This window comes from Capsicum annuum, chromosome 10 (assembly GCF_002878395.1).
Source record: "Capsicum annuum cultivar UCD-10X-F1 chromosome 10, UCD10Xv1.1, whole genome shotgun sequence".
NCBI lineage: Eukaryota > Viridiplantae > Streptophyta > Magnoliopsida > Solanales > Solanaceae > Capsicum > Capsicum annuum.
The window spans coordinates 51,325,090-51,348,366 of NC_061120.1; positions in this window are offsets into that span (position 1 = coordinate 51,325,090).

The window sequence follows — 23,277 nt, forward strand, 5'->3', positions numbered from 1 at the left end:
TAACATTAGCGAACTCATGAACGATAAGAATAAAGTCAAGTGACGTGTTGCAATGTTAGTGTACGCGATTGTACAAGTAATATAGTGACTTAGTTTGATATCATATCCAAGAAAACTAAATACTAGCAATCCAATGAACTTTTGTTTCTTGAAAATATATGATTAAGTGTTTTAAAGTATCAAGATGATTGTGTAGTTTGGAATAAAAATGTAATTAATTAACAAATAACAGTTTGTGATGGTAGAAATACAAGCAAAGGTGGTAAATAGTAATGATGAAAATTCCAGGGTTGAGGCTCTTCTAACAATCTTACAAATCTCTATTCTTATCATAGTCTAGTTGATAATCAGGTTGTTGATTCGTAGGGTTTATAGTATTATTTTAGTCTCCCGAACACTAATATTACCTATCTGAACATTGCAACTACATCGTTGAGTGGTAATACAATAATCCATTGATATGCATAAAACTATCTTCCTCCAATTAAACTAAACAGGCTTCTAGGTATATCCCTATCCTAGATGCTAATTCAAATCCCATATTTTATAAAAAGATAAGAACCTTACTCCTTAATTTCTTCATTCTATCCTATGATTTTCCTCCTAAATTCGCATAGAAATATAGATTTATTCTAATAGTGGTCACTCATCAAAATAATAAGCACAAGAAATTAAGAACAACCCATATGATAATCTAACAATAACTACGATAAATAATATCAAAGAGTAATCATATTCTTGTCCTCAACCCCAGAACAAGGGTGTTTATCCACTCATGTTTAAATTCAACATAAAAAAAATCAATTATGTCAAGAATTAATCTTGAAATAATAAAGTTCAAAGAAGTTCCAAGAACCTTAAAAGTGAGTTTTTTTTTTTAATTTTTTCACCGCCGCTGTGCTTTCCAAAGTGTTTCCATTGAATTGATTTGTTCCCTTTATAGCTAGGTCAAATTTTCCCGGCGTTTGCCTATCACGCTATGCGGTCTTCGTCTTACTGTTGTTAGATCCAAGATGAATCCTTATTGTGGTGATATACTGGGAATTGATATTTGTGAATTGGATCCTCACCATGATGCAACACAGCGCTATCGCGTTAAGCTACTGGAAATCATCATTTGCATATTTCTCCTCCACTGTGATGCGGTGTTATCGCGATGGACCACTAAAATTTTGCTTTCTCATATTTTTTTTCTTTATATCCTTCCTAATCCATGTTTCAATAACTTCATTGATCCATTCATCATTAACTTCTCGTTCATGTATCTAATCCCCTTAAATTTCATCAAAATTTAGCCTTGTACAAACTAATCATGTCCATTAGATAAGGAACATAATTAAGGCTCAAATCCAATAAGAATAGCATATTTTAGAAACAAGCTGAAATATGGGTGAATATGGGTGATTGTACATATAAATACACCCAAGATCACCACCCCAAACTTAAACCTTGTTCTTCCTCGAACAATCTCAATCAACACCTTACTCAATTAAGGTTAACATTACAACCTAGGTGTTATTCTTGTGCTAGGCACTCACAATACTAACAATGACTTTTTAGCTAAAAACATTTCAATTTACTTTCTATGAACATAGGTTTATTCTTTTCAAAACTCTTTACCTCAACAGTAATTGGCAAACTTAATCAAATTACTCAATATAAAAATACAATAAGTCACCTGACTGTCATCCACATGCACCCTCACAACAAGAAAGTTTCCCTATATTCACTCACAATCTTACAATATACAACACAATGGTAATGTTAGGATTAAATCACTCTCTCACAACAAAGAATTCATACATGATAGCTAATGAACCATAAGCTTGCCCTTAGTGTACTACTCCACTAGTAGTCGGATGTTGGGATGAAAGATTTACTAGGTATTTTATGGTTTCAATGTAGGCTAAGGGATAGGTAGGAACTATTTAGGAAATAGTGGCTAATCTCCCTATGCGCTTTAATACATCACACTCGTACAATCCGGATCATTCTCTAGAAACTTACTTTCCCCTTTACTACCTTCATACATCATTTATTTCACCACAATAACATTAAGCACATTACATACAAGATGATGGGAGTATTTTCTATTAATACAAGATTCATTTTTTTTTTAGCACAAATTCTCTTTTTTTACTCCGCACCACAACACAATTTTTTTACACCAACAACTATTACTTTGGGGCTTCACTTTCACCTTTCTCCTCTTTTATTTTTTTCACACTCCTTACTCTATCAATTTTACATTAAAGCACTTAGGAGCTTTGGATAAAATTAAGGTCTATCAAAGAATGGATTAGGCTACAAATAAGGCTACCAAAGAAATCAAGCTATAGGCTCAACAAGGCTAGCTAAGGATATACACAAGGGTAGGTAAATAAAGTCAAATTTTTTGCTATCAACAAAATGCCTACATCATTTTCTACACCCAACGGCCTTTATATCTCTTTGTAAACATACTGAGCAACTTCTTGACACTACTATACATGTTGAATACAAATAAAAGCTCTCTCACTCTAGATGTATGCTAGATTAAAATCGCTTCCTTATGGTTTCAGATCTTGTTTTTTGTCAAATTCAACATTAAGCCAACAAACCATATTACACTTATTGAGATTAAGCATCTAAAATTAACTCCTTTTTAGTTTAAGACATGCTTTTGTTTCAAAACCAATATGTTCCACATCACTATCCAAATGGCCTAACACAAAACATTTCTCCATAAGTCGTGATTGGGTTCTCATCAATCCTCAACTTCATACGACTAAATCCTCTTAAGACGGTCGTCATCCATATATCATAGAGAGGGAAAATAGCTATGATGACTTGTTGAGGGTTTCCTTGAGGGCAAACACAAGATATAAATGAGAATTGCCTTGAGAGTAACATAAACACTTTAAAATATATAAGCGAACCATTAATAAATACTAATTATTACAGGCCATAATGTTCTGAATAGTTAGAATGGCTAATTTCAAAACCCAAGAAAAAAAACTAAAAATATCCACCAAAATAAAGCATCCAAACAAAATAAAGCAAAGTAAAAAGAATGAGAATGCGATATGAGATACCACCAGCCCACACTAAAAATGCAGAACTCTCCCAATGCAGTAAATGAGATCAAGTAATAAGGTGGCATACTACTCCATGATCAGGCCTCGGTCATGTTATCATCAACATCATCATCAGTTACATCAACGTCTGCATTATCATCTGCAACTCTAATATCAGGATGGTCTTCATCCTCTCATTTAATTTCTAAACCATGTAACTGCCTCACCTTATAATAGACATGTCATCATCAATAGGCTTAACAAACTCTGTCCTTACCCGCAATAAAGTCCTGGCATTGTGACCTATAGTGTAATCCAGATCGATCACACAAATTTCTTTATTAGTTGTTGGTCTCCCCCTACCTGCAGCTATAGTATTTGTAGTCCATACATCCTTGCTGCAATCTCATCAATCAGATCTTGACGCTCTGGCATAGTAAGGATCGGGCCATGAGTAACAGTTAAACTTCTAACTTTTGTCACATTAATAGGACACATATCCAGCACCAGCTTGTAATCTAAGTCTTCTTCCTCAACCATGTTCCTACTAAAAAATATGGTAAACAATCCTCCAAACCCATATCGGCACCTCTCATGGTAACACATTTTTTTATAGAAGAGAAAATCACAACACCTATATTGATATCAATGCCATCATGCATAAGAGCGTAAATTAAACATACCTTGTCACGTATGACTTCAGTCATGTATTTGCCTTGAATAAGGTAATGATAAACAATCTTCCCCCACATATATACCTCCTTGTTTATTTAAGCATAGGGAAAAGAGGAATGGAGACCAGTGCCTCATTGTTGAGTCCACCTAGTAGTAGATCTTGTTCCATACAACAGATGCCAGAGATGGCCATATAGAGGGGTAATAATCAACTGCCTTAATGGTTCTGTATCAGCCTTAAGAACTCCTAATAAGTTATTCAAGTCCTTAGTTGTAAATGTGAGCACTTTTACGCAAATGTTTACCTCATGGTTTGGTTCCCTTGGGTCCCAATTAAAATAAAATTCCCGTACGAGGTTCAGATTGCACTCCGTAGGCTAGTCAAACACAATTCACATTCAGTTTCTCCAACCGGCGAACCATGCTTGGGTACTCACGCTGTAAGCTTTCCTTATTGATAAACACTTTCAAAATATACTTGGTGTCAAGATGTTTCAAGTACCATCTCTTTCCAACTTTTGTGACCGCCCTATATCTAAACCTCCATACTTGACCACAATGGACTACCGGAGCTCTTGGTACCCTGTCAGACTGTCTTCTTCTTTTCTTTGATAGATCGGATACCTCATCCTTGTCCTTTCTTTTTTGTTGGTGACGATCCATAATACCTGTTAGCCAGCACATAAAACAAACTAAAAATCCCTGAGTCCTTTAATATGTTAGCTTAAACTAAGTGTGAACAAGTGTTAAGTATACCCAACACTTAGTTGTTATAAAAATTTCATAGAATGGGACTAGGGTACTTAGACTTACCTTATTCAATACACTTCACATAAGCATAAGTTTTCTAAAAATCAAGAAATGAATAATTCCATCCATTATTCCATCATATGGTAGTGACAATCCTCGTTACTTTATCAAAACAACTCTATGTGCACCTTATTTCTTTATTTTAGTCAAACCAAACCAACATTCACTCATACATATTCCCAACTCGACATCTTTACACAAGTTCAAGTAAAATGACAAACATGGAATCAATTCAACGGTAAACATACAAAAATTTGTAGCAACTACTAAGTGTGTAGATTAACAAGCTACCCTACACTTAATTGTTCACATGGTGGTGCAACTAAACAAACCCCCAAGGTACTTATATTTCCTTTATCAATGACATAAACACCCCATGCAACATTAAGTGCCAACACTCATTTCATACCATCACTGCATATATTATTATCCATTTCACACTCTTTCTCTTACAATGACTAATCAACAAGCACATAGCACAATCAAAAGTTAGGATCACCCACACTTAGTAACTTGTTAAGGCATACATCATAGCAAAATAAGGTACTCAAACTTCCTTTCTTGGTGATGCACACCCTAACCTGAGCAAGTTTTGAGAAGTTCATACAATATTTACCATAAATCCATTCCCCTGCCCGATTTGATTACAATTAAACATTCACCCCAAACCATCTCAACAAATGCCTAGTTCACTAATAGGCACGAACATACAATTGAGTAAGTCCTTATAATTCAAAACATACTAGACACCTATTTTTGTACATCTCAAAATACAGGAAAGAAAGTCAAAGATTTTCTTAGATACATAGCTCAACCAAAGCATGATAAGGATTTTTGAAAGTGCCCTAAATTTAAAGAGAAACCAGAATTTAAGAACTTACCTGAGTTAAGTTGAGTGAGGGAAATGAAATTAAAGTTCACTCTTTTAATTCTAATAAAATTGAGAGAAAATCTTATAAGGGGATGGAGGCGGCACTAGGGTTAGAAAGGGAAAGAATGAGAGGGAATGTGGTATATTTATAGAGGAGACCATTTAATTCTGGTCTAAACCATGCAAATTAATGATTTTTTTGAAAAATTACCCTCACTGCGATGCAGTGCTATAGCGGTGAGCTTCTGGAATTACACCTTTAAGATTACCACCTTCACCATGATGCAGTGCTACCACAGTGAGATGCTAGAAGTTAAAAATTAAGTTTGTCACCTCACTACAATGCGGTGCTATCATTTTAAGCCACTAGAATTCAAATTTGAGTGCATTTCAACCCCCTTTTCTTACATTGTTTTATACCTCACTTGCACACATCTTTGACAAACCTGATTTCTTCCTTTAACATAAAATTTGGCCTGATTTTAATTCTCACCTTTTCACCTCAATGTATCTCATCCCTGCACACTAAACAAAAATAACAAAATGACGTAAGAAAAAATGGGTTGCCTCCCACTCAGCGTCTTATTTTACATTGTGGCATGACATATCTTTTGGTATTTTTTCTATTTTTTCCTTATAACAACTAAGAAATAAACTACACTATTTCATTAGATTTGTGGGTTAGCTCCCACGCAGCACCTTATTTTATGTCATGGCATGACTCAGCTCAATTCACTCATCTGCAAAGTTGATGGACACATTGTGCTGATCTCCATAATCTGCCCAATAATACTTCACTCACTGTCCATTCACTAAGAATTTTAGTCTTATCCTTGTTCCACAGCTCAACCACTCCATGAGTCATCATTCTCACTACTTCAAATGGCCCAGACCACTTGGACCTTAGCTTACCTGGAAAAAACTTTAATCTCGAGTTGAACAAAAAACAAGTTGCCCCAGTTCAAAAACTCTATTCAGAATCTTCTTGTCATGCCATTGCTTGGTATTTTCTTTGTATAATTTAGCATTCTCATAAGCATAGAGATGAAACTCATCCAGTTCATTCAATTAAAGAAACCTCTTATCACTAACAACCTTCATAGCGAGATTCAGTTTCTTAATTACCTAATAAGATTGATAATCAAGCTCTACAGGCAAATAGTAGTCTTTACCATATACCAAGTGATAAGGAGAGGTACCTATGGGTGTTTTATAGGTTGCCCTATATTCCTATAGTGCATCATCTAGCTTTCTAGACCAATCCTTGCACTTACCATTGGCCGTCTTTTGCAAAATCTGCTTGATCTCACCTATATATACCTCTACTTAACCACTCATTTATGGGTGATATGCAGTGGCCACCTTGTGCGTAACACCATATTTAACCAAAAGATTTTTAACCAAAGTGTTAATAAAATGTGTACCTCTATCACTGATAATAGCCTTGGGTGTGCCAAAATGAGTGAAGATATGTTTTTTCACAAATTTTAACACACCTTTTGCATCATTCATGGGGAAGAAAGTAGCTTCTACCCACTTAGATATATAATCAGCTGCCACTAGGATATTTAAGTTGCCATATGATGGTTGGAATGGTCCCATAAAATCTATCCTCCAAACATTGAATACCTTAACCTCAAGAATATTGTTCAGGGGCATCTCATGATGCCTTGATATTTTACCTAATCGCTGACACTGATCACATCTCTTCACAAAAGCAACTGTATCTTTGAACAATGTCGACCAAAAGAAACCTGATTATGACGCCTTTCTAGATATTTGTTTACCCCCATGATGGCCACCATAAGGATATGAATGGAACTTTTTTAGATTTTGATTCAGAAACACATTTGAATACAATCCCATTAGGAACCTATTTGAAGAGATAAGGCTCATCCCATATGTATGCACAGGAATCATATTGTAGATTCTTTTTTTGTTAAATGGTAGCTTCGGGAGAGTAAAACCCATGCACTAAAAAATTCACAATGTTTGCATACCAAGGAAACTCACACATATCAAAGGATAAACAATTTCTCATTTGGAAAATTTTCCTAGATACATAGTGTATCATTAGTAATGTGATCACAATTCTCTAGCCTTGATAGATAATCCACCATTTGATTCTTCACTCTTTTTTTATTAGCCACTTCTAGGTCAAACTCATGGATCAATAAAATCCACCAATCAACTATGTCTTTGCATTTTTTTTGTTGAACAAATACTTGATGGCAGCATAGTCTGTGCTAAAAATTACCTTGGTGCCCACCAAGTATGATCTGAATTTGTCGAACTCATAGACCTGTGATAACATCTCTTTTTCTGTGACTGTATAATTCATCTAGGCATTATTTAAGACTTTACTTGCATAATAAATGGAATGAAATACCTTTTCTTTTTGCTATACCAAAACTTCTCCAATAGCCACACTACTGGCACACATATCAACTTGAATGGTAATGCCTAATCTGGAGAAATCAAGATGGGTACTTATATCATTTTCTTCTTCAGCCTCGTAAAATCTTCCTGACACTTAGCCCCAACATCAAATTTAGCTTCTTTTTCCAACAGTTTACATATAGGACTTGCAATCTTAGAAAAATCTTGGATAAACCACCTATAAAACCCTTCATACCCTAGAAAATAGCTCACTCCCTTCACTATTACAAGATATTATAGCTTCTCAATTACTTTAATTTTCGCTCTGTCCACTTTAAGTACTCTTCGTGACACTTTATGACCAAGGACTATTCCTTCCTTTATCAAAAAGTGGTACTTTTCCCTGTTCAATACAAGTTTTGTCTCTGTATAATGAGCTAGGACTTGATCAAGATTCTGCAAGCAAAAATCAAAAGATTTACCATAAACAGAGAAGTCATCCATGAATACCTCAAAAAATTCTTCAACCTTATCGTAGAAAATTTCCATACATCTCTTAAACATTGTGGGAACAATACAGAGGCCAAAAGGCATTCATCTGAATGCATATTTACCATATGGATAGGTAAAAATGGTCTTTTCCTGATCTTTTGGTTCTATTGTGATCTAATTATACCATGAGTAACCTTCTAAAAAGAAATAGTATTCTTGCCCTACCAACCTATCTAGCATTTGATCAATGAATGAGATAGAATAATGATCCTTTCAGGTGGCTTCATTTAACTTTTGGTAGTCAATGCAGATTCTCCAACCAATTACTATGCGAGTGGGAATCAACTCATTAGCTTCATTGGTCACCATAGTCATCCCACTTTTATTTAGGATGCAGTGCAAAGGGCTGACCCACTTGTTGTCAGAAATGGGATTAGCAATCCTAGCATAAAGCCACTTAATGACTTCTTTTCATACCACTTGCTTCATCATCGGATTCAATCTTTGTTGTTGCTACACACTTTCCTTGTAGCATTCTTCCATTTATATATTGTGCATAAAAAAAACTGGGTTGATTCCTTTGATATCTGATATCTACCATCCAAGTGACTTCTTTATTTTTTTCGAAATTGCCATTGCTTCCCTTACCTGTATATCAGATAAACCTGTAGATAAAATAACAGGAAAGGTAACATTATTACTAAGGAAAACATATTTCAAGTAAGGAGGAAGCGACTTAATCTCTTATTTTAGAGATTCATTAACAGACGCCTTGGGAGAGTGACTAATTGGCCTATTTAATGGCTCGAAAGCCAGATTTCTCATGTCAATAACCACCAAATCCATAACTTGAACCAATTCAAGCTTCTCTACATCACCATAAAGATCATGACCCATCAAAACTCACTCGATTGGATTATCATATAATAACAAATGGAGCTCAGAAGCAAGGTCTACAACTGATATAGAAGACAACTCTTCATATATAGCAGGTAACTTTAATGCCTTATACATATCAAGAACCTCAACTTTGTCATGCTCTCTCATAGTCATCTTTTCTACAGCTACATTAATAAGTGATTGCCAAGTTGTTAGGAATGGGTGTGCTAAAATAAATATATCAACTAGATCAGCTTCAAAATTAAGAATAACAAAGTCTACTAGAAAAATCAATGATCCCACTTGCACCAAGGCATCTTCAAAAATTCCATCAAGCCTAGCAAGGGACCTATCAGCTAACTGCAAAATAATGGTCATAGATTTGGGACTCCCAAGACCCATCTTTTGGAACCAAGATGTCGGCATAAGATTGATGCTCACCCCTAATTCATATAACCCACAAGCACTGATGGCCTGCCTGATGGTGATATGCAAATTAAAACTACCTGGATCTTTTAGATTTGTGGAAAATTAATTCTATATCTTAGATGTGCACTCCTCGGTAATTGCTACTGTAGCATACTCTAGCAATCGATTCTTGTTTGCCACTATGTATTTCAGATACTTTCTATATTTTAGAACACTTTGCAAAATATCAATAAGAGGAAGATTGACATGAACCTTCCTTAGAAGGTCCATAAAACTTCTTGTAACTTATTTTCTGTTGGCGCTTCCGCTGCCTTTGAGAAAAGGGTAAAGGTAAAGTCTTTTTCTCCACTTGGATTTCATCACTCATATCTTTTTCTTTGACCACTTTCTCCTCATTATTTTTAGATTCATCATCAGTAGTTGTGGGACTAACCCGCTCTAGTTTTTCCTCTTATAATTTTAATTCGCTCCTCATTATGACTGCATTTACGTACTTTGGATTTTCCTCTGTATCACTAGGCAAGCCTCCTTGAGGTCTTTTATTTTGTGATCCAACAATTTGACAAATTTTTAGCTCCAAATTCTACGTAATCAACTGTTGATTCTTTATATCGGCTGCTAACTTGTGCGTGAGAAGCTAGGAGTTGCTTCATCATATCCTCTAAATTGCTTGTTTGAGTTGTGGCATGATTATTTTGAACTTGTTGTTGATTCTATTGTACTATCCCCTTATATTGATTGTTGCTCTATGCCTGATTTCTACCCCATGAGAAATTTGGATGGTTTCTCCAATTTGGATAATAGGTGTTACCAAAATTCTATTATCCCTAATAATTCACATTCCTCACATAATTAATAGAATCTGGATTAACCGTACAAGCATTCATTGCATGCTCTCACTACTTCTACAAACCTCGCACTAAGAATTTACCTGTTAGACTGTATTAGCAGTAGTTGATGCTTGTAGAACCCCAACTTCAAGCTGTTAAACTGAGTAAGCATCTAATTTTTCATTTCTGGAAGCTGAGCTGATAACGCAGTGAACTAATCTACCTCTAACATACCTGCAACCTTCTTAGGAGCACTCCTTGAGTCAATATGCTATTCTGGATTACCTTGAGAAATTTGATTCAGTAGTGCATACAATTCATCAAAATTCTTCTTAAGAGCTTTCCCACCTACTACTGAATACAAGAGAATCTTGTTATGAGGCTCTAACACTTTAATGAAAGTATAAGTAATAACATCATTAGACTGATAGTGGTGAGGGCAATTTCTGAGCATACACTTAAATCTCTCCTAAACTTGGTACAAATTTTCTCATTCTTTCAACCAGAAACTTAGAATCTCACTTCTCAAACGTGCAGTCTTCCCTGATAGAGAGAATCTAATAAGGAATTTCTGAGCCAGATAATCCCAGGAAGTGATGGAAAGAGGTGGTTTAGCATGTAACCACTTTTTTAGTTTCCTTGATTAAAGAAAAGAGGAAGAGAGTTAATCTAACATAATCACTGGAAACCCTATAGGAATATAGGTATTTCTAATTTCCAAGAAGGTCAATACGTGTTGCTGTGGGTCTTCATGTGAAAACCAACAAATTGTCTGGTCGAATTCAGCAAATGCAACATATTTTGCTTTAGCACAGTTCGTGAGTGGGATTTTCACTTCACGAATAGGTCTAGTAGCTGCTTGAGTAGGATCAAATGGAATAACCAGAGCTGGAACACGTCCGATATTTAGATCAACTAGATTAATTGGATAAACAAGATTAGGATCTCTATGTTCAGCCATTTGAACCTGCTGGATTGGATACTGAGCTTTTCACCTCTGTTTAAATACCAGTTCTGGTTTAGAATAAGGCTCTACCAACTCTCTATCTCTCGCCATTCTTGTATTAAGCTAGTCTTACAAGAAGTCAGCTGCTAAGATTAAGTCTTTAACGCTTAAACTAATTATAAAAAACCAAAGATTTATAAAATTACTAATTATAATAGTCCCCAGCAACAACACCAAAAACTTAATGCAGTCTTACGCAGTCGTAAGTGTACACAATCTTACAACTAATATAGTGACTCAGATAGTCGGATATCATACCCACGAGGACTAAATACTAGAAATCCAACCAACATTAGTTTCTTGACAATATATGATTAAGTGTTTTAAAGTATCAAGATGATTGTGTAGTTTGGAACAAAATTATAATTAATTAAGAAATAACAGTTTGTGATGGCAGCAAGGCAAGAAGAGGTTGTAAACAATAATGATGAGAATTCCAGGGTTGAGGCTCTTCTAAAAATCTTACAAATCTCTATTCTTATCATAGTCTAGTTGATTATCGGGTTGTTGATTCGCAGGGGGTTATAGTATGATTATGGTCTCCCGACCTCTAATCTTTACCTATCTGAATATTGCAACTACATTATTTAGTGGTGATACAATAATCCATTTATATGCATAAAGTTATCTTCCTACAATTGAACCAATCAAGGCTTCTAGGGAATCTCCTATATACTAATTCAAATCCCTTATTTTATATAAGAATAAGAACGTTGCTTCATAATTTTATCATTATATCCCATGATTATCCTTCCAAATTCACATAAAAATATAGATTTATTCTAATAGTGTCCAATCATAGAAATAATATTAATAATAACCCATATGATAATTCAACAATAACTACGATATAGAATATTAAAGAGTAATTATATTCTTGGCCTCAACCCCTGAACAAGGGTGTTTAGCCATTTATGTTTGAATTCAACATCAAACACAAATAATTAATCATACCAATAATTAATCTTGAAATAATGAAGTTCAAAGATTTTCCAAGAACCCTAAAAGAGAGTTTTTTCTATTTTTCCGTCGTTGTTGTGCTTTCCAAAATGTTTCTAATTGACTTGATTTGTTTATTTTATAGCTGGGTCAAATTTTCCTCGCTTTTGCCTATCATCATTATGCGGTCTTGGTATCACCACCGTTTGCTCTATGACATGGCCTTATTGCAGTGATCTACTATTAATTGATATTTTTGAATTAGACCCTAACCGCAATGCAGCGCTATCACGATGAGCTAGTCAAAATCATCATTTGCACATCTCTCTTCCACCGCAGTGCGGGCTATCACAATAGACCACTGGAATTATTCTTTCTCTCCTTTTTCTTCCTTACATCCTTCCCAAGCCATTTTCCAATAACCTTATTTCTCCATTCCTCGTTAACTTCTCATTAAAGCATCTAATCACCTTCAATTCATAAAAATTTAGCCCTGCACAAACTAATCATGTCCATTAGATAAGGAACGTAATTAAAGCTGAAATGCTATAAAAATAGCACATTTTAGATCACAGAACAAGTTCAAATATGGTTGATTGGACATATAAATACACCCATGATTATGAAGGACTCTCTACACTAACACCACAAATATAAGAGAGATAAGACTCGCAACCCCTTTAACTAAGTCTCCTAGCCCAAATATAAGAAATAATCCCCCTCGAATCATGGCTAATAAATCTCTGCCACATAATCGGGGGTATGCTGGGCATAGCTAAGATAAAGTCTTAGCAAAACAACCAAAGAATGCATCATAGTGAGATTAATAGTCCATACCCAAAATCACATCAAAATTCACCATATCTATCATAATAAGATCAGCTTTAGTATCAACTAGTCAAAAAGTCACAACACATGATCTATAAACCTAATCCACTACTAAAGAATCACCTACTAGAGTAGATGCACATAATGACACAAATATTGAATCCCAAGATAACTTTAACCATAGGGTATAATAAGAAGACACATAAGAATAAGTGGGTCCCAGATCAAATAAACAAAAATTCGATTGTGGGCACACCAAGATCATACCTGTGACAACAACATTCGAAGACTCAGCTTTAGGTCTAGCAGATATGGTATATAACTAACCAAACTCGCCACCTGGCTGGGCTTCTAATTGATCTTCTATCATATCTATATAAAAACCTCCATGAGCACCCTGGGGGCCACCTCTACAACTATACATACCACCTATAGCTGGGGGCAAAACTTTCCAAATCGGTGGAACACTCTGAGCTGAAGGAACCATCACTTCACGACTAGGTCACTCTCTCAAGAAAAGGCCAAAACCCCACAACCATAACATACCCTAAGTGATATACTAAAATCAGAAGATCCGACTAACCCAAAATAATCAGCACGACTTAAATAACTAAAAGATGAACTCATTAAAGGCTGACCATTACCCTATCCAGAATAATCACTATAACTTCATTAGCCTTCATTGATTATCTAAAATGTGGCCTAAATGGGCCTACTAGACTGACCCTAATACTAATATGACTAATGTGGAGGGTACCTACCCTGAGAACCACTGTCTTCGAATTGTGCTATGGGTCTTACTAAAATTACCCTAATATTATGGCCTCTTATCACTTCCTCTTTAGGCCTCATAATACATCTACTCCATCACCTGACCATGATCAAAAATCTTAGCAAAGACCTACCTAGAGCAACCAAACTCTTTGTAGACATGCGAAGAGGAAGTTTTAATCCTTGAACAATGCAACAAACCCTCTCATGCTCAATAGTTAGAATAGAAGTAGCATGTCTATCCAACTCATGAAATTAAGCTTTATACTCCACAATAGTCATAGAGCTCTACTACAACCTTAAGAATTGATCCCTTAGACAATTCCTAATACTACAGAGCATATACTTCTCCAAGAAGATCTCGGAGAATTGAGTCCAAGTCAATAAGGGAAATCCATCTTGTTTGGTATCAAGATGGCCTCTTCACTATTATTGAACTTCTAAATACAATTGAAAATTAATGTAATATACACCATAAGTCTCAACTAAAACCAAATTATAGATACTATCCTTACAAGTAAACAAAAAAAATATAAGCATCCTCGCCTGGTGTACCAGAAAACCTTGGAAGAGCTAATCGCAAGAATCTACCTAACATATTCTTCTCCTCAACGAACACAGTAGGTTAGGAAACTATAGACTAAGAATTCACCGGTGCAGGAGGGACCTCAACTCTAAGGGTCAAGGCTACAGGCTATGCTCTTGCCTTAGTACTACTCTAGTCTATAGACTATGCACCATCAGATGGTGCACTACTAACAAATCAAAAAAGTTAAACTAATGCATCCTAAGCAATGAAGAAGAAATAAACTTCAGTGAAGCTTGGGCTGGTCCTTATCCCATCGCTGGCTAAGGCAGAAGAACATCTGGCTCGGGAGAAAGAATAGAATTTGGTGAAGGCCCATATCCTAGACCTTTACTTTGGGATACATCTGTAGGTTATCCATGACCCATAGGTCATCCATGAGCAGCGACAAGATCCCTAGGCTCGATCTTGGGATCCTCATCTCATGTAATGGTATAACGTGTCCTAACCATCTTCAAAAGAGTGAAATCAAAGAAATTCTTTAGAAACCAACTCATACTCTTAGTACAAACTAGGAATTCATCGATATCATAACCTGGAATTCATATTTATTATATTGTATCGTAATTAACTCCGAATGCTAGACTAAAACCTAGACTCAATAGCATCAATATCATAACATAATTTGCTGAATTTGAATCAAAACTCATATTACCAATACCATAATCAATTGTCGTACTTGAACAAAAATGTAATATCAAGTAACCACCGGACATGGCCTGAAATTAGAACCAACTCCCAAGTATCAAAATATCATACACGTTATGTATGTAATCTCCTCAAAATCCAAAATAAGCATTTCATAGGGTATAACATGCGTATAGAAGTATATAAACGCTAAAACAAGTTTTGGCCTAAGGTGGGTTGGAGGGGCCCACTTTTAATCACCGAAATACATTCTAAGGAAAATTCTATTACGTACTAGGTTAAGGTATCTAAATTCACTTCTAGATATTAAGTAAGCCATAATTAGCCCTAAGATAGAAATTCTACCTACGTCAATTCTTCTTAACTTACGATTCCATGATAGCCTAAGCAATTAAAATAATCCAAATATTGTCAATCATACCTCTAATACCTAATCGCATCCCATATCTAGCACAATATCATAATTATACTTAAATTATCTCAATCTCATAATTATACTTCAAATTATCTCAATCTATGAAGAGGGTATACCTATCCTACATGGATGGCGAAGAAAAACCCAAAGGATCTTCTAAATTAATGATTTCTCTTTTCGAGAAAACTTCCTCAAGATGCCACATTATCAAATCAAATTCTACTCATCAAGACGTGCATAATGATATTCATATTTCATTACTATGCTTTGAGTCCAAACATATATAAAAATCCCATGTGGGGCCCATTTTTAGAATCACACTTTCAAAACTCGTAATATGTCCCTCTATGCTCGAGGAATTTTTACCCTAAAAAAATGGGTGAATTTTGAGCTCTAATGGTGCTACAATCAAACTACTAATATTTTAGGGATTTTGGGAAAATATGAAGGATTTAATAATGAAACTGACAAATGCTTAAAGAGAATTCAATGAAGAAATGCAAAGTTTAAGTTCACAAATTCTCCAAAATCACCCACTAATGATCCTACAATGTTTTCACACTTTTAAGGGTTATACACTCTTGGAAATGGGTTTAAAATGGGAGAAATTAGGATAAGTGGGGTTTTCATAGGGAACCAGGTGCCCGGATGTTACGTAAGTGGACACATGGCCACTTAAGCTATCAGCGCTTATGTGAGATAGTGCTGCTATCATGGTACGGGATCTACTTAAGAAAACCCCTGCTTGGCCATGCCGATCACTTAAGTGATGGGCCAGTCATTTTAGCTCCCCCTTCTCTTAAGTAGCCTAAAATGAATCTTAACCAGTGCACCAGTTTAAAGCTTAGAAATTATTTTCGGTCTCCAACGAGCCCTCAGGATTCATTTGGAATCCAGTATACACAAACAACTATACTACCCTATAAAGTTCGATGTTTCAGACTTAATGGAAAAGTTATAATTTACATCTGAGGTAGTTTTGATGAAAAGTGGGTCCCACACCTATGTGCCATTTTTCTTAACTTTCAACCAATAGACCTAAATGAGTTTGGGAGCCTTGAGACTTGGACTAAGGGTCCACCTAGCCTAAAATAGACGTTCTGGAGTTGTTGGAGCTTCCACAATCAACATATGAGGTCATTTGACTAAAGTTTTCACCCGATAGCCAATTTGAACCAGCAAAGACTTTAAAATTTGCTCTAAAAACTAAACGAACTGGACGATAACCAAACTGTCAGTTCCAGGAAGTGATAAATGACTTGGGTCAGTTATAGAATAACTCTTAATGGTGAAAATGGATGAAAAAACATGGAGGATCATTACACCTAGTTGCGGGATTAAGCTAGTCATCTTCATAAAATCACAATAAGAATTTGTAAATGAATTCATAATTATAAAATTATGAATATAGTAGAAGAAAATTTGGATGCTTGGATTCCGCATAAAAAATAAGAACCAAAATCAATATCTGAATTTAATCTCATAAAACCCATGAACAAATCAATGTTGTTTCTTCCCAGGCCTTACAAAGAATACAAATGTGTAAGCTCTAAAAGAAAACCTAAGAAATGTATTTATAGACAAAAATAAAGCCTATCCTAAACACAATGGGATTTTAGTGCTGGTGCCTCAGGTAAAGAATAGTACAATCGTTGGAGGATTAAATAACTATTCTTTATGTTCATTGTTGAATGGTTTTTTTTCTCAAATTTCAAAAATTTTCTAGAATGACCCTAAGGACTAACTCGTCTTTTCCAAGGACGAGTGTTGTATATCTTCATTACCGAATCCCTTAATATGTGACTTTGTAGATCTTCATCCCACGATCTTCTGAATGACTTTGTTGTTTTTTGTAATGATCATGGATGTTTTCATCTAATGGTCTTCATATTTCACCTTTCTGGTTCAGCCAATAGTCAAATAGGATGGCCCATCAGTGGCACCAATGACCTTTGAAGGCTCGACTGATGCATATAAGTTCTATTTTTTGCACTTTTAACTCTCAGGACCTGTTTCACCTACAAATACAATAAAAACATATCATACCTATATAAATATGCCTTAGACTATCATATTTCCTTTATTTTAAGTGTCAAAAGTTCTACAAAACCACGACATATAACACCCTTAACATAGAATGTTTGGATGTCCTCAGGCAAACAAAACTAAACAAAACAAAACACCACAACACATGACGCTTAACTAAGAGAAACCTAGGAGTCCTACATCAGTCACATCATTAAAGCAAATTAAAACACATGTACTTCAATCATTTTCAAAACCCTTTAATTAAATCAAAACCAACATATATGTTTGTATACGAAAAACCACTCACTATGACATAAAAGGATCAAGTAATTTCATTTTATCATCAACAAACAACCTAGTACATATTCTAATGACGTGTCACATCCCATAAACAAGGGTCATGATTTCACTTGTTGCGGAAAATCTTAAAAAGTAAGCATCCCACCCAAACTGATACACAAAGGGAAAAGAAAAAAATGCCCCAAAGGTAAGGCTTCTAGAATGAAGCTAAACCATATAGATTTAATAAAAGAGGAAAGAACAAAATCAACACATACAACCATAACTACTAAAACTTGGTGTCAAAGGTCTAAGAATTACTAATACTATCCAGGAGTCAAATTCATCAGAAAAATAACCAAAAAGAAATAATATACATCTTTGAATACTAATAAAGACATAACTAATACAAAAGCTAGAGGTGAACTCCAGACATATGAATGTCCAACTGCTACTTTGAGTAATCTGAAGGAGCCCGAAATCAATCAGTTTGAGGCGCATCCAAACCTGAAGCTGTACCAAAAGAGTAAAGTAAGAGTAAGTATGGTCTACTTATACTTGGTAGGTATTATAGGTCAATCAAGCAAAGTAGAAAATAAAGTATATATAATACATAGAAAGGGCACATCACTTGCAATTAGAAAATGTCCCAAACAGTAGCCCACACCGCTGGCACTGCCAATTCTAATATATCACATATATTGCAACATCACACCATAATAGGGCATACGTACGTATTATAGCACATATAAGTAGAACATATATAAGATCATCAAATACAAGTAAAGAAAGATACAACAAATACATATATGGAAAGTTAATATGGTAATACAACACAATGTAACACAATAAAGTAAGTGCAATGTATATGATGATGATGATGCACAAGGCCATCGCATAACTTCCAGAATCATCGCACAATCCCCGTATAGACCTGCGGAGGTAAAGCTTCCTGACATAGGATACATAGGGAGTTCATCAACCCGTATACAATCCATATATATCATATCTCCTTTCCGACACATCCCTCAAAGATTTTCTTAAGGTGTTAGAATATTACCTCCCCGGCACATCCCTCGGAGAGGGTTTCAAAAAGGTGTTGCCATTGTTTCTCAGATGTTGCCATGGTGGTACCAATGTTTCATGAATGAGTATGATATGAGGATGCAATGCTCACAACCAATCACAATGAGTATTTTTACAACCAACCACATGATATATTTCCACAACCAACCACATGATATATTTCTATAAGAAACCACAATGATATATTTCCACAACCATGTGAGCTAATATCCATCATTATTTCAATTTCATCCATGAATTTTCATGTCTCATATTCCAATAAAGTTTGAATATAATCAAAATACAGCAATGGTACCATATTAAGCATATTAACAATACAATACAATTATCACATGTATTCAAGACTATCAATATCACATAGGACCCCACATGGTCACACATATCACATAATAACTCAATTTTGACAATAACATCTCATATAGGCCCCCACACGGGCAAAACACATAAATAACCATTTTTCATGATTAGTTACCACTCTTAATATGCATTTTGTACCATTAGTTACTACTCAACCCAGTCTGAAAAAGTTAATCCATAACCTACCTCAAAAGCCAAAATCGATTTGTTACACTTCGAACATACGACCTTACTTTTACGAACAACCTTGAACTCCTTTAAAAATATCAAATATGGATTCTATGTGCCAAAACAAAACAAATGACACCCATATTAACTACTTTTGGTTCGGGGTCAAAACAGACCCTTTAAACATTTTTTTTGAAAAAGAAGGAGAAAATTGTAACTTTAATTCCAAATGCATTTCCTCAATTTTTTAGGAACCTACAGCTGAAAAGTCTATTCAAATCGTGTCAAAAATGAGGTTCAAATCGAAGAAAAACCATTTTTAAACTTTACTGGGTAAAATCTTTAAAATCAGGTTAAAATCAAGAACCAGAGTTATTTTGAAGGTTAAATTGATGAAAAACTAGTAATTATAATATTAAAATATTATTCTAGTGAAAAGGAGTGAAACATGGGTTTAAAATCAAGCCCTAATATTTTTGGGATTTTGAGAAATTAATCAAGAAATAACTAAGAAAAGGGTGAATTCTTACCTTAAAGCCATAATAAAATCAAGAAATAGATATTAATCTACCTATCCAAGCTCCCACAAGCTTCACTCTTAAGCTCCCATACTATTTTAGGATTTAACTCTCAAGAGGTAAGATAAAAAAAGAGCAAAATGGGCCCAAAAACTGAGTGCAGATTTTTCTGCACTAGCTATAGATAAAAAGCATTTTTTATTATTTTAAGTCCAATTCAGACTTCGACGGAGTGGTTGGAATTCATTCGGAGTCCCATATATGCAAATGAATTATGTAATCACACTAGATTCGATGTTTCACATGTGTTGGAGAAGTCAGATTTTTGAAAAAACATCATTTTAACAAAGTTGACCTCTAAAACCTGAAATCACAAATTTTCAAATCGAGGGTCGAAATGAGATTTAAATATTGTAAAATCATCACAAACATATTACGACTCTAAAATTGACATTCTGAATCTGCTGGTGAAGTTAGATTTGCAATTCAAAGCTATTTTGACCAAATGTGGATCCCACGCCCGTATTTCCAATTTTTCAACTTTCGACTAATAGGTCAAAATGAGGCTGGGTGCATCGGGACCCAAACCAAAGGTCTACCCAACCTAAAATCAATATCCAGAGCTGTTGCACAGTCCATTCATCCATTCATCGCACGGATCAAAAGATATAAACATAAGTCCAAAATAAGGCTCTCAAAGCCATAAAAACCCACAATATCGGATAAATGGTACCAAAATACATCGAGAATCATAACAATCACCCCGCACCCCAGAAATACCATAATGCAACTATAGGGAGGGGTAAAATAGTCAAGTCATACAAAATCACAAATTTTATATATTTCATCAAAATTTTCAGGTCATTCATCATCCACCACTAAAAATCTAGTTCATTCTCGAACTAAGGCTAAAAAAACACCTAAATCAATGAAGAGCAGGGGACACGAAATACGCATATCAGACTCAACCTCCTAAGAAGCCTCATCCATAGGTTGATGTCGCCACTGAACCTTAACCACAGGGATAACTCTAGAGCACAACTGCCTAACATCCCTAGCCAAAATAGAGATTGGCTCCTCAACAAAGGGTAACTGCTCATCTAGCTAAATTGAATCCTAATGAATTACATAAGACTCATCATGAATATACTGGTGGAGCATAGAAACAAGAAAAATTAGATGAACAACTGATAGATCAGGGGGCAAAGCCAAATCATAAGCCACATCACCAACAATCTGAAGAATCTTAAATAGATAAATATACTTGGGGCTTAGCTTGCCCGTATTCCCAAGCCTCATCATATCCTTCATGGGTGAAACTCAAAGAAAGATACGATCAGAAGCACTAAATCTCAAGGCGAAGTCTACGATCAGCATAACACTTCTACCTACTCTGAGCCACTTTAAGTCTATCCTAAATGACCCAAACTCTATCCAATGACTCATAAAGGAAGTCCACAACTCAAGGTCTTACCTTCGAAACATCAAACCAATCCACTAGGGCAACGGCTACAATACAATGCCTCAAAATGAGCCATATCAATACAAAATTGGTAGCTATTATTATATGCAAACTCTGCTAAAGCCAAATGTAGCTCCCACTGGCCACCAAAATCCATCACATATGCATAGAGCATATTCTCTAAAACCTGAATTGTCCGCTATGACTAGCTATCATTCTAGGTGAAACATTATGCTAAGATCAACTCGAGTACCCAACTCATTCTGAAAAGTCTCCCAAAAGTAAATGTAAACACAAAATCTTGATTTGAATTAATGGACATCGACACACCATGCAGATGCACAATCTCATGAATGTAGATACAGGCCAACATCTCAACAATGAATGAGACCTGAACTAGAATAAAATAAACTGACTTGGTCAATCGATCCATGATAAACCAAACACTTTTAGAACCATGATATGTACAAGGAAAACTATTCACAAAGTCCATAGTGGTTTGTTCCTACTTCCACTTGGGAATAGGAAACCTCTGAAGCAATCCACAAGGTTTCATATGCTCAAACTTCACCTGCTGGAAACAAAGGCAACGAGCTGTGAAGTTTGCCACATCTCTCCTTATACCACCCCACTAGTAGTGATACCTCAAATCACGATACATCTTAGTCACAGCTGGATGGATGGAATATCTGGAACAATGGGACTCCTCCAAGATCAACCAAATCCAACCACCCACTCCCGGCACATAAAATTGGACCCCAATCCTCAAAACTCCATCTAAATCAAGTAAGGCTTCCTTACTCTTCCCACTCAACACCTTATGTTGAATCAACCTCAATCCAATATTATTAAATTGATAAGCTTAAATATGCTCCATCAAAAAAGATCTAGCCTCCACAAATGCCAAAATATGCCCAGGTATTGAAATGTCAAGCATAACCATCTGTTTAGCTAAAGAATAAGACTATAAGGAAAAAGGCCTCTCTTGGGTCAAAAGATGCACCGAGCAACCCATGCTAGTTGACTTTTGGCTCAAGGCATCCACAACCATATTAGCCTTGCCCGAATGGTAGAGAATAGTCAAGTCATAATCCTTAAGTGAATCAAGCCAATGACACTGCCTCATATTAAGATTTTGATAGGTAAGTAAGTACTAAAGGCTACGATGATCTAAGAAGATCTCACAATGAATTCAATGCAAGAAGTGCCTCCACAACTTCAAGGCAAATGTGACTGTGCACAACACTAAATCATGGGTAGGAAAATTCCTCTCATGAGGCTTTAACTGATGAGACACATAAGCAATCACCATGCCCTCGTATATCAACACAGTACCTAACCCAACATATAAAGCATTATAAAAGACGAAAAAACTCACGCTCCCTAGGCAAAGTCAAGATAGGATCTAAAGTTAACAAATCCTTGAGCTTTTGAAATCTCACCTCACAAGCATCGGACCACTGAAAAGAAATCTATTTTTGAGTTAACTTAGTCAAAGGAGTTGCAATGAAATAGAAACCCTCAACAAAATGCCGAAAATAACTTGCTAAGACAACAAAACTTTGAATCACAGTTGGCAAAGTAGTTCTATCCCAATCACAAACCGCTGCAACCTTGGATGGATCAACCATAATACCTTCCTTAGTCACCATATAACCTTACAAAATAGACTCCAACCCAAACTCGCACTAAGAGAACTTGGCATACAACTTCTCATTCCTCAATCTCTGAAGTACAATCCGCAAATGCTCTTCATGCTCAACCT